The sequence below is a fragment of the Xenopus laevis genome, chromosome 7L (genome assembly GCF_017654675.1).
Source record: "Xenopus laevis strain J_2021 chromosome 7L, Xenopus_laevis_v10.1, whole genome shotgun sequence".
Lineage (NCBI taxonomy): Eukaryota > Metazoa > Chordata > Amphibia > Anura > Pipidae > Xenopus > Xenopus laevis.
The window spans coordinates 76,632,772-76,642,510 of record NC_054383.1 but is presented as its reverse complement, the minus strand read 5'-3'; the positions used below and the strand labels follow the sequence as shown (position 1 = coordinate 76,642,510).

The window sequence follows — 9,739 nt, the reverse complement described above, 5'->3', positions numbered from 1 at the left end:
AACATTTAGTTTGTTATAGAATGGCCAATTCGAAAAAAAAGTTTTCAGTTGGTTTTCATTATTTATATTTTCTAGTTTTTAATTGTCTTCTTCTGTCCCTTTCCAGCTTTTAACTGGCAGTCACTGACCCCTTCTAAAACACTTATGCTCTGTGAGGCTATACATGTATTGTGCCCTCCTATTCATATTCATATTCTTATTAAAATCAGTGCATGGTTACTAGGGTAATTTGGGCCTTAGCATGTGTGTTGCTGAAACTGCAAACTGGAGAGCTGCTGAACTCAAAAAACACAAATAATAAAAAATGAAAAGCAATTACAAATAGTCTCAAAATGTCACTCCCTACACATCATAAAAATTAACTCAAAGGTGAACAACCACTTTAAAGAGGCTCAGCATAAATATTTTACAAAGTACAGGTATCTGCATTTCCACAATTACCCATTCTATTGTTGTCGGTGGCTGGAGCCTAACTGCATACCTCCCAACATTTAGGAAATAGAAAGAGGGACAAAAAGATTTACCACGTATAGCCACACCCCCTAATTACCATGTCCATTTTACAACATTTGGCAGGTTATGAAAGTTTGAACACATTTTTGTTATTTTAAATTACAGTTTTGCTAAAGAAGGTGAATTGCCCTTTACACTGCAAATCACAGTTTTCCCAAGAGACCTGCTTATCTTAAATTGTAACAAATGTATCTACGTATCTATTCTGGTCCCTCTGCCAAAAGCCAATTAAGTTAGAAACTTTTTATCTTTTTGTGGCTGTTCAGTGCAGGGCATCAAAGAGAAAGTCGGGACATTTCAGTAACAATCCGGGACTGCGGGTTGAGCTGTCAGGACTGTACAGTGAAAAACGGGACAGTTGGGAGGTATGTGTAACTGATAGTAAGCGATCCCTATTGTACTAATAGCATGTCATCGTGTACAGGTTTTGAGCTATATAGGGAAATATTCTGATCTGGAACCTGCAGCACTTATATTTTTTAAATAAGGTGATGTGACTATCTTTAATCTTTTAAGGGGGGTCCAGCTGTGCTGCACTGACACATCTTCAAAGATTTAAAAACTAATGACAAAATTAACTGCCATGTGAACTGTGGCTGTGAATATTTAGTCATGCCTGTTTTGAAGCCACACTCTTGAAAATACCATGCCCAGTAAACAAAAACACAGTCCTTTATACATAACTACAGGGTTGCCAGGTTGGCGGTTTTCCAGCCATATTGGGCTACAGTGGCGTAACTACCGGGGGAGCAGGGGGTGCGATTGGGCCAGGGCCCGCGCCCCGTCGGGCCCCCCGGCAGCTCGCACGCCACTCTTAAATGGGAAATGCGGCCGTAAATGAGGCCGTTTCCGGCCGTACGGAGGGGGGTGGGGCCCAGCTGCACGTCCCGCACCAGCGCCCGACCCCCTCTAGTTACGTCTCTGTTGGCTACTAATTTGAAGCCCCTCTGTAGTTACGCCCCTGATGAATCTGTCCCATTTTGCTTCATGCAAAAATTTGAAAAATGCATATTTTCATATTTATTCATTTATTTTTTAGACTTTTTTCAATGCACATATTGTGTTGTTTTTGAAGTTCCTTGAAGTGGTTTTGTGGCTGACTTTGGCTGGTTTTGAAAATAAGACCTGGCAACCCTGCATAACTAGGACAGGACAAGCATTTCAAGTGACTTCAGACAATTTTTGGGCAAAAATCTGCTAACCACCAAAAATGTGTACAGGTTGTCTTGTTTTACCAATATTTATTGAAATTGTATATGTATTATGGCTTTATTGGCCCCTAAACCTCCTGGGCCCCCTCTGTAGTTATGCCCCTGATGACGGGCAAATCTGTCCCATTTTTCTTTATGCAAAAAATTTGAAAAAGGCGTATTTTCATAGTCATTTATTTTTTAGACTTTTTTTTCAATGCATATATTGTGCTATTTTTGAAGTCCCTTGAAGTGGTTTTGAAAATAAGACCTGGCAACCCTGCGTAACTAGGACAGGACAAGCATTTCATAACAATCCAGCAGTTGACTCTCAAACATTCCACTGCAATCCAGGATTGGTGTTGTAGTCTAATATGATAGGATTGAGATGGGTCAGCAATGGGACCTTTAAAAGGGCTATTTGGACTGCTGGCTCAGGACCAAAAATCTGTCCTAGCAAAAGTCGGCAACTTGATTGGTATACAATTTCAGAAATTGCTTGAGGGGTGTGGAACCTGCTGTTAAACCCTTGGTTAACAATTTCACTAAAAGTTTTATTTACAGAAAATATTGTTCCCAACATTGTCCTGAGGAAATCGAAAAATACCCGGAGAGCACACCTTTATGTTTTAAAAGGTTTTCATTTTTATTTTGCAGACAATCCTGCACAACATGTTTTGGCTACAACAGCCTTCATCAGGTGCATGGATGACGGCTGTTTTAGCCGAAACATGTTGTGCAGGATTGTCTACAAAATAAAAATGAAAAACTTTTAAAACATAAAGGTGTGCTCTCCGGCTATTTTTCGATTTACTTGGAATCCTTGCAGTCTGGCCCGGGGACTGCGGCTTGTTGAGAAGCACTTAACACACGGATGACTACTATAAGGACAATCTCATATTTGTCCTGAGGAAGATTTGTTAGAATCCCCTTGACAAAGGCTTACGCCGAAACGTTGGGGCCATTCCCATACTGGTGGTAGGTGTATCTGCTCCTTGCTGTATAATTGTAATACTTACTGTTTACTGTTATGTAATTGTGGCTATGTTTAAACGTTAGGTATATACCATGTAAGCTTATGTATTGTATTATACAGGCCTACTATTGTGGCTTTGTGTGTATTATTTGCATAAACAAGTAAAACTTTATTTTAAATATACCATACTTGCCTTCTTTTGAGTGTGCATACCTATCTATATATTGTTACGTTGTGGGGTACCCATTGTAGGGGTACCCTTTTGATGTTTGCACCTCTTGCACTGTTTACTTACAGCATTTGCTGAATTGGTGTGCCCTCCACCCATTACTAAATTCTGGAAGATTTGTTACCCCCAAGGACAAAGTATAAAGATGTGTTATATCATGAACTTAAAGGGATCCTGTCATCGGAAAACAGTTCTGCACTAAAATCCATTTCTCAAAAGAGCAAACAGATTTTTTTATGTTAAATTTTGAAATCTTACATGGGGCTAGACATTTTGTCAATTTCCCAGCTGCCCCCAGTCATGTGACTTGTGCCTGCACTTTAGGAGAGAAATTATTTCTGGCAGGCTGCTGTTTTTCCTTCTCAATGTAACTGAATGTGTTTCAGTGGGACATGGGTTTTAACTATTGAGTGCTGTTCTTCGATCTACCAGGCAGCTGTTATCTTGTGTTAGGGAGCTGTTATCTGGTTACCTTCCCATTGTTCTTTTGTTTGGCTGCTGGGGGGAAAAGGGAGGGGTGATATCACTCCAACTTGCAGTACAGCAATAAAGAGTGATTAAAGTTTATCAGAGCACAAGTCACATGACTTGGGGCAGCTGGGAAATTGACAATATGTCTAGCCCCATGTCAGATTTCAAAATTGAATATAAAAAAATCTGTTTGCTCTTTTGAGAAATGGAAAAAAATGTTTCCCATGACAGTATCCCTTTAAAACCTTTCAGTGAATGACCTAATATCCCTAAAGGTAAAACATAAAGTAGTCCACTAGATATCAGTGAAAACACCTACCACTTCAATTGTATTCTTTTATGTAAAAGGACTTAACTCCTGCTCTCATTTAGCCAAAGTATTTATCTGTATTTATAAGATTTTTACTTGTTAAGCATAAATTTAATAGAACCCCCATTTAACATCCTCTGATTTAAAGTCTTCCCTCATTTTACATTGTTGTATTTTCATTTGGCCCGAGATTGCGCAAAACCGCTTTGCTTTGTGGTCAGATTGGGAGAAGTTGCTCATCAGGAAAAAGGTGCTTTTGTTTTATTTTTAGTCACTAGTCTGAACTCGCAGTAGTAAATAAAAGTCTATTCTTATACTTTAACACGTTAAGCGGATCGCCACTCCCACAAGGCGGCTACGCGATGAGTCACTGCGCTTGCGTGGATCGTGACGCCAGTCTCGCGTGATGAGACTTGTGTGGTTCGGATTTTCTGACAGGATGCTAGGGGCCAGCTGTTTACAGTTTTGCTGGAGATGTAAGTAGCGATCTGGACTGTGTTAGTGAAATCGGGACTGCTGGGCTGTATTAGAAACAGAACTGTTGTATAGTATAAAGGCTGTGTAGAGGAAAGAACATGCAGGTACCGTAGCAACTCCCTCTCGAAGTCTGCAGCTCACTGACAGCAGGAGGGCGATAATCCAAGTAAGTGCAATACAGCAGCCCCCCTTAAGACTCCAAAGCCACATAGCCCCAGACGACTGCTTCCATCGGCATATTCATTAATAATAATTTATCTGGGGCTCATTTGTCAACACTGGGCAAATTAGCCCATGGGCAGTTACCTATAGCAACCAATCAGTGATTATCTTTTTAAGCTAGCTGCAAGTAGAACAACGAATTCAGCAATCTGATTGGTTGCCATGGGTTACTGCCCATGGGCAAATTTGCCCAGTGTTGATAAATGACCCCAGTATGCTTGTTTACTATCCACAGGAAACTGACCATTGCTTTTAAAGTATGGCAGGAATATGAATGCCTTGGATCTAGGTGTCGGAACAGAAATAAATGGTTTCTAGCATAAGGCCACAAAAGAATTTAGGAAGACATTTCAAATGAAGGCAAACTTATAGTTTTAGATTCTTATTCTGCAATTCTCTGTGCTGTTATTGACAATATTGCCAACAATCAAACAGAGGGCTGGTGAAGCCCAAGTAAAAATACCGGGCTTCCTATATATTTATCTTTTTTCCATAATAACAACATTGGGATCAACCATCATTTTTACCGGCCAGGTGGCAACCCTCAGCCCAAGTCATATACGTTTGGTTATAAAGGGAAAATACATCCACAGTTTATTAATTTGGGTTTTAAAAATGAATGTTTTTATTTTCCTCCCTGTCGTAAAAATGCTGTCTTAAGATGGGTTACAGAATTCTAAACTGTTACAATTTGCTACAGGCAGATCTTCACTTTGTGTAGCTGCACTCGGACCGATGATGTGCCTGTCAGCAGCGCTGTATTTTCTTTGGTTGCTACCACACCAACTCCGGCGACGGATTTACACAGGATCTTTCCAAATTTTATTTTTTTTTAGAAAATGTTTTAATTTATCAGATAGGGCCACCCACCTAAACCTGCCACCACTGGCCCTCAGCTGCCTATATATAACTATGGCCCTGCTTGTCAGTTTAGCTACAGGAAGCGGCTGATTAGAGCATATCCGCTTCTTTCTGCATGATTTAAATTCGCAGGATGAGAGAAGCATTTATTTGCAACATGTGTTCTTGCCCTTTATGTATCAAATTGTGACAGTAGTGAACATCAGAGAGCTGGCTTACTCAGCTGCTACGGGGAACATGGGGAGGGGAGATAAAATACAGTTTTAAAAGTTGGGTTTCAGAATAATGGAAAAAACATAGAAAAAAAGAAGGCAACTGAAAAAAGTAAATATTTTCCATGGAGCTATTTTAAAACAAAAATGTCACATATGGCAGTTTCTCCACCAGCCCTGGAGGGAGAACATCCAGTTCAGTCAGATGCCAATCTGTGGATGCAGTGACTGAAAGGAATGGTATCTGCTTGTCTGTGGGCACACAGTGCATTTTGTCTGTTTGTATTGGTAGTTTTTCTGCTTAGTGTGACATTGTGCTAGGCTTTGTTAAGGCGAGCTTTTCATTTTTAATCTCGATGTTTAACCAGTATCGTATTCATTTTGCATATTATATAGTGCATAAAGTACCCCTATTGCAAACATAAGGAAATTATAAGTCACAGAGGAGTTCCATGGAACTCCAAGGTTACTTCTAATATCCTTATATTTTCCTGCAAGGGGTACTTTATTTATTATAATACACAAGTTTTAGTGAATCATGTGACAAAAAATTACATCACTACTCCCCTTTTATAACTGATGACATCACTAGTCACCGTTTATAAGGATATCATTTACAGGATATTTATGGCTTTTGTGTATTATATAACGGTAATCTCACACTGGCCACTTTTCATGGGAGCACTGGTGGGATTACTGATCCTAGTATTCTCCTGTGTTTTTCCCCTGTAAGAACTGCACAGACCGCAAATCTCTTGTGTGCAATTACACTAGAGCACCTCCCAGGGCTCCCATTTATTTTATTGGGTAACTCCAGGAAGTGCAAATGCCACCATTTTTTTGGTGGAAAAAGTTTGCACTTTCCCTTTCTGATTCCCATTCAACTGAATAAGAGTCTGAGGAGGTGATCTTGGGTGCTTTTAAACCTTCAGTGTGTCATTTTGACATTATCCTAAAGCACAGGTAACATGGCAAGATGAATGCAAAAAAATCTGGCACAATCATTAACTGTATAAATATGGTTAGAAAAAAAACAAGTCTTATTCATAAAACAGATTTTTTTTGTTAACACTATAAGCGTTAGTGATAAGTGGGATCATGTATTGGTAGACAGTATGATTTAACCCATTGCACATACAAAACCTGAAAATTAAACTCAAGTGCCAGTGCATCATCGTCGACTTTACAATCTACCACAGAATGACAGCTCCTATGCAAAACAATTATATGTTGGTTCCACCCCAAATCTCATTTCTATGCCTCCAGAAATCTTTGATACTGAGTTATTTAGAGCTCTAATAATGCTGCTAGAGAGAGTTACTGCAATATGCATAGAAAAGCATCACAGCTGAAACGACACGCCTATAATATTTAATACTGACCTGCCCAGAAGATTACTGTGCTTAAAAAAACTTTTTAAACTGAATCGCTAAAAGTATCCAGACACCTGTCTGCCAATATATTATTTGGAAACACGGGTATTAGTATGAATCTGGTTTTTCCTTTGACTGCAAGCATGTGGTATGGTAGGAAGTCTAGGGGGCCCATTTACTTAGCTCGAGTGAAGGAATAGAGGAAAAAACCTTCGAATTTTGAATGGTTTTTTTTTGGCTACTTCGACCATCAAGTGGGCTACTACGACTTCGAATCGAACAATTCAAACTAAAAATCATTAGATGTCTCTTTAAAAAAAAAACTTCGACCCCCTAGTTCACCACCTAAAAGCTACCGAAGTCAATGTTAGCCTATGGGAAAGGTCCCCATAGGCTTAGCTATCTTTTTTTGGTCTAACAAAAATCGTTCGATCGATGGATTAAAATCCTTCGATCGAACCAATAGTGATAAAACCCTCGATATTCGACATTAAGTAAATTTGCCCCTAGAAGTTGTTTCAGTATTATTGTTCCAAGTCTTGCAAATTCATGTAAAATTGATAAGTTCAAGTGTTTTACAACCTGCACAGATTTAAATAGGCATACAAGCTTAATGTGTGCTGTTTCTGTATGTATCCCTTTAGCTCCTCCCCTCCCACAAGAGAGCCATACTGCAGTAGGACATGGACACTTCAAATCATCTACTGCATCAAATGGCCACTCCATACTAAATATTCACATTGCATTTTTGCTATCAAAGTTATTCCATTTTCTGCTAATTTTTTTTACTTATTCTGTTTCTGCTTCAGAATATGTAACACAATGAAAATGCTTGATGAAGTGATGTGATTTTTCTGGAAATAGTGCAGCTTATCTCAGTTGAGCTGGGGTAGGCAAGAAACACAAATGGCAAAGGTAGATTCGTTCTGTATGAAAGCTCAACAGCAGGCTTCACATTACACTCGATTGCTTCCTATTATCTATCGAAATTAATCCCTGAATTCATCCTTAAAGGGCACCTGTTGGACAAAGATATTTTTTTTTTTTTTCTTTTTTCTTTCACAAAGATATTAACCCAACCAAAGTTGCGGGCTAATAGAACCCGCACTCAGGTTGGGAGTAACAATCATTTTTTTTCAGCACTAGGCCACCCTCTCCAGGACGGAGCTCCGGGTATGAGCTGCCATGTTGGGACATGTATGCGCTAATGAGCAAATGCTTGCTCATTATGTGCATTTGCTATGTACAGCATGGCCACTGGCACAGGGAGCCATGTTTTTAAAAAAAAAAAAACTACTGTTACCCCCAACCTGAGTGTGGGCTCTATTATTGGGGATACTATTTTTGTTAATATGTAGAGCAGAACTTGCTTACAACACCAGTTTCTTTGCAAGTTTGCAATAACCTATCAAAGTACTTAGAAACAAAACTTACGCCACCCAACGTGTTAGCTGTTTACATAGCTTCGTCAGGGACATAAACAGCGAACCACATTGGGTAGCGTAGGTGGAAGGTGGTGGGGATAGCTCCCACTCTTCCCAACGTGGGCGAACGAAGTGAAGGGTTGAAGGGAGGGCAATAATGGCTACCTTAGTCTTGTAAAAACGTATAGTATGCTGTGATAAAATAAGGATATTAGAATTCTATAAAGCGAATGATTGTATCCACCACCTATCCACACTATGCAATTTTTTTAAGTATGTCTTATTTTAGGGACATGGTCCTGCACAGCTATGAGTTAAATATGCTGTGAGTCTGTGTTGGTCTGGTTAGCATGTTGTAATTGGAACATATATGAAAAGTTATGTTTTAGAACTAGTTTGCTTGTCACAAAAACATGGAAGTGTGAGTTGTTCATATTCCATCTCAATTTGTTTCAGTTTTTTTTCTAAGTACTTGGATACTATTTTTGCCCACAGTTGCCCTTTAAGGAATTCTCATTCAGTCGCGTATCTAAACTTACCTTCTTCCTCTTGAGGCACTAACACAGTATCTGATTCAGTCTTGCCACTTATGGGCCGATAGCAGAAACATTGGCAATGGAAGCACTAAGTACCCAGATATAGAGAATAAAGACCTAACTGATTAAAGCAGTAAAAACTTACCAGTAAATAATTTGGGTCTGGGTGCTGAGCCCTAAATATATACATACATGCATTGCTGTAAAAGGAGAATGAAAGTTCTTTTTACTTGGGGGCAGGGCCGCCATCAGGGGGGGACAGGGGGGAGAGTTGTAGGGGGCCCAGAGGGTAAGGGGGGCCTGGCAACTCCACACTTACTTGATTAGCCGGGCCCCCCATCTTTCTTGAGAGCTGCTGACTTCGGGAAGGCATGGACGTTTAAGGGGCCCTGGCCACCAATTTAGGCCACCAATTTTTTTTTCTCATGTGGGGTCCTAGCCTCCAATATTTTTTAATGGGGGGCCCCTGGCCACAAATGTTTTTTTTATGGGGGGCCCTGACCACCAATATCTTTTTATTTTTAATATGGGAACCCTAGCCACCAATATTTTTTTTGTTTTTTTACTGTGTGGGGGCGGACCTGTAGGTGGGGTTTGCGGTGGGCGCAGCACAGGGGGCCCACCGCAATTTGTCGTATGGGGCCCTTGCGATTTCTGATGGTGGTCCTGCTTGGGGGTGCCAAAAGTTAGGCACCTCCAAGTGATCGCATTTACTTACCTGACATCCCAGACCGGTGCACCGATTAAAGGAGAAGGAAAGGTTAAAACTAAGTAAGCCTTATTAGAAAGGTCCATCTAAATATACCAGTAAACCCCCAAAGTAGTGCTGCTCTGAGTCCCCTGTCAAAAGAAACACAGCATTTCTATCCTTCTATTGTGTACACATGGGCTTCTGTATCAGACTTCCTGCCTTCAGCTTAAACCTCATTGCCCTGGGCAAGAGCA

The 9,739-nt window shown here is 40.1% G+C and overlaps 1 protein-coding gene across 4 annotated transcripts in view; it reads left to right on the top strand.

The window, feature by feature from the left end:
• Positions 1-4,012: 4,012 nt before the first annotated feature.
• Positions 4,013-9,739, top strand: part of ei24.L (etoposide induced 2.4 L homeolog) — a 21,213-nt gene continuing 15,486 nt past the window's right edge. For 2 of the 4 annotated variants that reach the window (XM_018225710.2, XM_018225711.2), the window contains exon 1: positions 4,099-4,332. The gene's annotated coding sequence lies outside the window, so the exon portion shown is untranslated. Of the gene's footprint in view, positions 4,333-9,739 lie in introns of all 4 variants that reach the window. The other 2 variants (XM_018225712.2, XM_018225713.2) reach the window with 2 other exon arrangements.